The following is an 8,824-nucleotide window of genomic DNA, read 5'->3' on the forward strand; positions in this document are numbered from 1 at the left end:
CTTCCAGGCACACGGAGCAAGTCTGGGGTTGGGCGCCCCCGCACTCGAGGTCGCCACCGGCCACGGGGCGACGGGATGCGTACGCGAACGTTGGCAGCGACTCGATCCCGGCCTTCCCGAGCCCGCCGAGTCGGGATGCTGCCCAAGCCACGCCCTCGGCGGCGGCGCCAGCGCCGCCCCTCCGCCCGTCGCGCCAGCTCTCGGGCGCGAGGCACTCGAGGGCGACCAAGGCGGCCAGCGCCAGGCCTGTGAACGCGAACGCCTTCCAGGCGCTGACGGTGGCGACGAGGACGCAGAACACGAGCGCCGACACGAGGGACACCACGACGCCCTGTGAGCAGGACCCTCCCCCGCCGTTCAGAGCAGGCATGCTCACTCACTAACGTTTGCTTGTATGTGTAGCTGCTTCACAAGCTGTCTTGTTTGCTGTGGCAGTGAGGTGTTCCGCCCGGGCGGCAGTAAATATATATAGTCGATCCGCGCGTGAGAGCTCTAGAAGTAGAGCGCGGCAGCCGCCCACCCGTAGCTGCGTGGCGGCGGAAATAGGATTAATCTTTGAATTATGGTCAAGTTTCAGGCGCCGACCATACATTAGCAATTGCTAGCTTATAGCATGGTAAACGATACTGCACGGTTTTTTTTAAGCCGAAACCGTTGAACTGTTCTACGGTACTTTTCCATTAATTAAGTCCAAGAATACAAAATATTTACAAAGAAAAGAAAAATAAAACACTAAGAACTACTTATCCAATTCCTGGCCTCGGGAACATGATAACGTTATGAAAAATCTAATTTATCCTCTACAAACATCATAGATCACTGCTGGAATTTTCACGTACGCCGGGTGTAATACTCTTCGCCGAGTGCTAAAATATGGACACTCGGCAAAGCAAACTTTACCGAGTGTCACTCTCGGCAAACCCAGCTTCACGGCAAACTGTCGTCTTTGCCGTCACTGCATCACGGCAAAGAGGCACCGCACAGCAAACCCTGTAGACGCCAAGAGCCGCTCACGGCAACGAGGAGGCACGCGGCATGCCCGTCCGCAACAGACGGCTCCGTCAGTTACTGCGTACATTACTGAAAGCCGCCATACTACACTCGGCAAAGTATATGCAACATCCTATTTTCTTTCTTTGTGTGTGTTCTTCCTAACTGACATGTGGTCCCACTGGTCACATTTATCAGTAAAAGTTTTAAATAACTTGGTAAATATTTTTGAAAAAGAATGACGATATCTTTGCGGAGAGCGGCTCTCGGCAATACTCCTGACCAGTAGGACGGCGTGGCCCACATGGAAGCTGACCGTTTACATATCTTTGTCGAGAGCTAGTCTCGGCAATGCTCGCCTCCTTTTTCCGAGAGCTGCTTTCGAAAAATTTGTGGCACAACAGTAGTGTGTCCCAGACGACCAGTTTCCGAGAGGGGCTCTCGGTAGTATATCGTTTTTCGAGTGTTGCTATCGGAAATCTTTTTCATCCATTTTGATGTTAAGCTATTTCTTTTCTGATCCCTACAGATAAAAACAATTACATTGCAATTTGATCATATATAGGCATAATTTGATCTAGTCCACACATATATAGGCATAATTTGATCATATATAGGCATAATTTGATCTAGTCCACATATATATGCATAATTAGGGATAGTCCACATATTTTCACACACAAGTCGAATGTATTATCCTAGTAGACGTCACACACAAGTCGTAAGTTCATACATATTGTCACTACTTGCAAAACATGTGCACGTCACAATAGAAGTACACTTGTTCATATAGATCATCTTGAGGAGGAGAGGCCATCGGGTTAACATTCCGGAGGAGGAGGAGGGGCATCACTTGCACTGCTTCGAGATTGCATAAGAACCTACTCCCTCCGTTCTGAATTACTTGTCGCATGTATGGATGTATCTAGATGTATTTTAGTTCTAGATACATCCATTTATGCGACGAGTAATTTAGAACAGAGGAAGTATAAGAGTAGAGTCACGTGAGGGTGGTTCGTCCCTATGTAATGAATCTTCTACTATAGTTTAGATAATGTTCTACCTGTAGTTGATCCTCGAGCAGCTTCAACCTCTTGTTCGTGTCTGCCCGTTCCTTTTCTCTAGACTCCTGCTCAGCATTCCGTCTTTGCTCCTCTTGAACAGCCCGCTGCGCCATTAAATCCTGTAACATGGCATTAGGCTCATATAGGTTGGAACGGTGCTATTTCGAGGCATGGACATAAATGAAAGGTTAGGATGCTAACCCTGAGACGCGCTATCTCACATGATCCGGCGGTTGGGCGACTCCGTATGGACGGAATTGAGCTGGTGCTCGACGCGCGTATCTCGTGCGGCTTGCGATGCGAGGAGGTCGCGATCGCCCCATTGCAAAGGAGGTGGCGTCCATGGCTCTTCCCCTGGCCAGCAATGATGAGAAGCTCAGGATCAAGGGGCTTGGATGTCGGTTTGGCTTCCTGCCCGTGCACCTCCTGGAAGACCTCTTTGACGGTTCCCCACTTCTCCTCCACTGACTCGCTGCAGAACTCGGCGCCATTATTCCCCTTGTGGCCTTCTTTCCAGGCTTCCAGTATGTGGACCGGGCGACCAACCTTCGCCTCCTGCAAAATTAACCATCAAGTTTAAAGAACCAAGATGCACCGTGTGAAAAAGTTAACATCTTAATTCACATACCATGTGTTGCTTGAGAGCGGTTAGGTTCTGGCTCCCCTGGACATGAGCCGGGCCTGTCATTTTGGCTCGATCGTTTCCCTTCTCCACATGTTGCGCCTGCCATGTTGGGTCACACCACATGTCAACCAGGGCCTCCCAACAATCGTCCTTCATCCAGGGTTCCTTCACCTAGTCAGACAAAATCGAATAATTGAGGAACAATAGGGATGAATCGAAGTACTAGCAACCGATGTTGTCACTTACCACTGACAGGTATTCTTCTCGCGACATGTTGGTCTGGCAAGCAGTCTTCCTTCTCATCTTCTCTCCCTTCTCATCGAGTGGCCGGCACTTCATCACGGCTTTGTACCGCAGCGTGTGCTTGAGGCAGAGAGTATCTTTCGGGCAGATTTCACGATGCCTTTGATCGCCTTCTGCTGCTCACCATCCACACAAGCAAATGTTTCCTACAAGAAAGCATATGCCATCTTCTCACCATCCACGCAACCAAGGATTTGGATATGAAAAAATGCAGTGGTTGGAGCGAAGATACTTACAAAAAAAGGCATTGATGACCCGACTGGCCATGGTGTCATCGTGCTCATCCTGGTTGTGTAGGTAATGCTCCTAGGTTAAACCTGGCGACGACGGATCATCATCACCCGGCTTGGACAATCCAGGGAAGTGCTTCCTCAAGAGGGAGCCGATGACGTGGTTCGGCGGGCGTGCCCCTTAGGTTGTGTCGGGATAAAGGCCCACTAACTGCAAGATATAAAAGACAAGCATATGTGAGTGTCAAAGTTGTGGCATCCAAAATATGATGCAAATGAAATGCTTGCTGAGGGAGTCCTGGATTAGGGGGTCTCCGGACAGCCGGACTATATCTTTTGGCTAGACTGTTGGACTATGAAGATAGAAGATTGAAGACTTCGTTCCGTGTCCGGATGGGACTCTACTTGGCGTGGAAGGCAAGCTAGGAAATACGGATATGTATATCTCCTCCTTTGTAACCAACCTTGTGTAACCCTAGCCCCCTCCGGTGGCTATATAAACCAGAGGATTTTAGTCCGTAGGACAACATACAATCATACCATAGGCTAGCTTCTAGGGTTTAGCCTCTCTGATCTCGTGGTGGATCAACTCTTGTACTACTCATATTATCAAGAACAATCAAGCAGGAAGTAGGGTATTACCTCCATCAAGAGGGCCCGAACATGGGTAAACATCGTGTCCCCTGCCTCCTGTTACCATCCGCCTTAGACGCACAGTTCGGGACCCCCTACCCGAGATCCGCCGGTTTTGACACCGACATTGGTGCTTTCATTGAGAGTTCCACTGTGTTGTCACCGTAAGGCTTGATGGCTCCTTCGATCATCGCTAGCGATGCGGTCCAGGATGAGGTTTTCCTCCCCGGACAGATCTTCGTATTCGGCGGCTTTGCACTGTGGGCCAATTCGCTTGGCCATCTGGAGCAGATCAAGAGCTACGCCCCTGGCCATCAGGTCAAATTTGGAAACTTGAACTACACGGCCGACATCCGCGGAGACTTGATCTTCGATGGATTCGAGCCCGTGTCGGACGCGCCGCACAGTCATGACGAGCATGACGTAGCTCTGCCGTCGGACAATGTTCGGGAGATCACATCTGCAACTACTCCGGCCTTTAATCCAGAGCAAGTCGCGCCATCCGAGAGCGGAGGTATTGACCCAGCCATGGAGGCCGCACTCTTAGTGGCGATAGAGCCGGATATTGACTTCACCCCTCACGAGAGCCGTGACGCCGAACCACTTGACTCATCTCCGGTCACGGACTCCGAGCCGCTCACATCCGTACCCGTCGAGTCCGACTGGGCACCGATCATGGAGTTCACCTCCGCGCGGATATCTTTCAGCACTCACCTTTCGGAGATGTGCTAAATTCATTAAGGTCTCTCTCCCTGTTAGGAGAACCTTGGCCGAACTATGTCCGGCTAGAATGGGATGCGGACGACGAAGAAATTCGCTGCCCACCCACCACCCACTTAGTAGCCACTGTCGACGACTTAACCGACATGCTCGACTTCGACTCCGAAGACTTCGACGGTATGGGCGACGAAGCCGGAGACGAACAGGAACCACCGCCCCAAGGGCGCTGGACCGCCACCTCATCATATGATATATACATGGTGGACACCCCTAAAGAAGGCAATGGCGACAAGACAGCAGAGGATGACCCCTCTAGGAAGCAACCCAAGCGCCAACGTCAGTGGCGCCACTCTAAGTCCCGCCACAGCAAGAGCAGTGATACCGGCACAAGAGATAATAACACTCCGGATAGCGCCGAAGACAACAACAATCTCCTCCAGCACGATGTAGAGCCGGAGGACGAACAAGCTAGCCCCCCAGAGTGGGCAGCAGATGGAGAACCGGAGGAGGACAATTACATGTCTCTCTCCGAAGACGAGGCGAGCCTCGGCGACGACGAGTTTATCGTGCCTGAGGACCCCGTCGAACAAGAGCGCTTCAAGCGCCGGCTTATGGCCACGACAAATAGCCTGAAGAAAAAGAAGCAACAACTTGAAGCTGACCAAGACTTGCTAGCAGACAAGTGGACCGAAGTCCTTGCGGCCGAGGAGCATGAACTCGAGCGCCCGTCCAAAAGTTACCCAAAACGCAGGTTGCTACCTCACCTCGAGGAGGAAGCATTGAAACCTCATTCACTAGTGTACAATGCGGCTGACCGGCCACTACGCGGCCGAGTCAGTAAGGCGTTTCATCCTAAAGTTCAGCCCGCACCCCGTCGCCACTCAGTCAAAAATACTAAGGCCCGGGGCAACACAGAGAACCTGAGAGACATATTGGACAGTAAGGCAAAAATTACAAGGTCAATATACGGGACACATGCACATGCACCCACACGGGACGACGATCATCGCATCAGATACACCAAGTGTAAATCCGGCCAGGCCGAATACAACAGACAAGACTCATACGAACTGCGTCGGGATATAGCCCGGCACAGAGGTGCCGCACACCCCCTATGCTTCACTGATGAAGTTATGAATCATGAATTCTCGGAGGGTTCCAAACCCGTAAATATCGAATCATATGATAGCACAACAGATCCCGCTGTATGGATCGAGGATTTCCTCCTCCACATCCCCATGGCTCGTGGTGATGATCTACATGCCATCAAGTACCTCCCATTAAAACTCAAAGGACCAGCTCGGCACTGGCTAAATAGCTTGCCAGCAGATTCCGTTGGTAGTTGGGGGGATCTGGAAGACGCATTTCTCGACAATTTCCAGGGCACTTATGTGCGGCCACCGGATGCTGATGACTTGAACCACATAACCCAGCAGCCATGGGAAACGGCCAGACAATTCTGGACACGATTCCTGACTAAGAAAAATCAAATTGTAGACTGTCCGGATGCAGAGGCCCTAGCGGCATTCAAGCATAATATCCACGACGAATGGCTCGCCCGACACCTCGGCCAGGAGAAGCCGAAATCTATGGCAGACGTCACGACACTCATGACCCGCTTTTGCGCGGGCGAGGACAGCTGGCTGGCTCGCAGCTACAACACATTGAGGAATCCGGATAACTCGGATACCGAATATGTTAACGGTAGGCAACGTCGTAACAGACCAAAGCGCCACAATAACGACGATAACACCGAAGATACGATAGTCAATGCCGGATTCAGAGGCCCTAAATCCGGTCAGCGGAAAAAAGCCATTTAAAAGAAATACTCCGGCTCCGTACAGTCTGGATCGCATACTGGATAGCTTGTGTCAAATCCACGGCACCCCCAAAAAGCCAGCCAATCAGACCAACAGAGAATGCTGGGTGTTCAAGCACGCCGGCAAGCTAAATGCCGAAAACAAGGACAAGGGGCTGCATAGCGATGACAAGGAGGAGCCCCGGCCTCCGAACACAGGAGGACAGAAGGGGTTCCCCCCACAAGTGAAGACGGTGAGCATGATATACGCAACCCACATTCCCAAGAGGGAGCGGAACGGTGCACTAAGGGACGTCTATACGATGGAGCCCGTCGCCCCAAAGTTCAACCCATGGTCTGCTTGCCCGATCACCTTCGATCGCAGGGACCACCCCACTAGCATCCGTCATGGCGGATCTGACGCACTGGTCCTAGACTGCATCATTGATGGATTTCACATCACTCGAGTCCTTATGGACGGCGGCAGCAGCCTGAACCTGCTTTATCAGGATACAGTGCGAAAAATGGGTATCGATCCCTCGAGGATCAAACCCAGCAAAACCACCTTTAAAGGCGTCATCCCAGGTGTAGAGGCCCATTGCACAGGCTCAATCACACTAGAAGTGGTCTTGGGATCACCGGACAACTTCCCGAAGCAAAGAGTTAATCTTCGACATCGTCCCGTTTCGTAGTGGCTATCATGCACTGCTCGGACGGACAACATTTGCAAAATTCAATGCAGTGCCGCATTACGCATACCTCAAGATCAATATGCCAGCCCCTCGCAGGGTCATAATAGTAAATGGAAACACAGAACGCTCGCTCCGTACGGAAGAGCACACTGCGACCCTTGCAGCAGAAGCACAAAGCAGCCTGTTCAGGCAGACCACTCATTCGGCGTCACAGCCCCCGGACACGTTCAAGTGAGTCCGGAACAAGCTGCAACAGGATCGCTTGGCACGATCAGAGCTCGCCTAGCAGTTTGGCCCCCGTCCCAGTCCTAGTAAAGTGATGAAATCCGTGCCGCGCGTACAGAACTACGCATTGAAAATACCATGGACATAGGCGGGGGCACGACCAGGACATGCCTCACATTGTGGCTTAACCTCACTAGGGGCTTCATACCTCTGTCATTCCTTTTCTCTTTCAGGGCCTAACTCTCTTGAAGCCCTCTCCGGCAGTATGATCGCCGGACACATTCCGAAAGCAGCAACCAAGTCGGCAAGAAGCTAAGATGAACACGGGAACCGTCAGGTGGTCTATAAGTAATAATTGATATACCCGCTTTTCACTATTTATGCGTAACTTGCCCTTGGATAGGACATTTTGAATTGTCCTACTTTATGCTTATTGCACGACTTGTACCAGTAAGCTTCGACGTATTATTTAAATAACAATGCATATCATTAATCTGTCATTGCATTATTTAAGTTTTTCTCTTTATTTTATATGTCCACTTACGACAATCCGCACCCACACGTTCGGGTATGGTCAGTTCGCCAGGGGTTCTCGTTTACCCCATAATACGGCGTAAGAAGTCCAAACACTTTCGACAGTGCGGCACCCCAAACTTATAGCATTATATGCATCAGCTCTGAATCATGTCTTTGGTCAAATGTTGGGTTGCCCGGCTCCCATTCTTTGGTCCTTACGTTCTGCTATATAGGCTAAGGTAGCGGTGGGAGAACTACTGCGATTGTGTCCCGGTTCTTCCGGACGAGCACCTCAGTAGAGAAAGCCAAAAACTGATTGTCATGATAAGGCGAGAGACTGGTCGCTGTTCAAGAGGTCTCAAGTCCTTAAAGACTTTTTCCACTTTGGGCGAGGAGTCGGACATGTCCGGCTTAGGCGTGTATAGCATGCCAAATTCGGCCCTCCAAATACCAGGGGCTTCGCCAAAATTTAAAATCATGGACTTCTATGGCTACACTTGTGTCATGGTTACACACCCTTGATGCGTTAAATGCGCTCAATTTAACTGCGCTCAATTTACCTGGGGGCTTCTTATATAGAAGCTTATTCTAATTACCTTTCCGGGCTTTATGCCGCACACATGTGTTATTCTTCCACATGTACCTTTTTCACTATTATATGCATCGATGTGACTTAAGTTTTGGCCAAGCTGGGTTGCCTAGCTCTTGTATTTATGCCCTACGTTCCCATTAATTCGGCTAGGGCATAAGGGGAGCACCTCTGTGATTGTTACTGCCGGGTCATCCGGATGTGTACCTCAGACTGGGTGAAGCCGAAAGCTAGCGTTCTTAAGGGAATACTCGGTTGGTGAATAAAAGATGACTTTCATTTAATTTACTACACGCCCCCAGATGTTTTTAACCTGCGTTTCTTAGTTCGGACATGCACATTAGGGCATGCGTACCCAGTGAAAGGAACCCTTAACGGAACTATTCTCCCTGGAAGATGTTTCTTACTATCCATGTAATATAACATAGCTAGTTGGGTA

Source organism: Triticum dicoccoides, chromosome 6A (genome assembly GCF_002162155.2).
Source record: "Triticum dicoccoides isolate Atlit2015 ecotype Zavitan chromosome 6A, WEW_v2.0, whole genome shotgun sequence".
NCBI lineage: Eukaryota > Viridiplantae > Streptophyta > Magnoliopsida > Poales > Poaceae > Triticum > Triticum dicoccoides.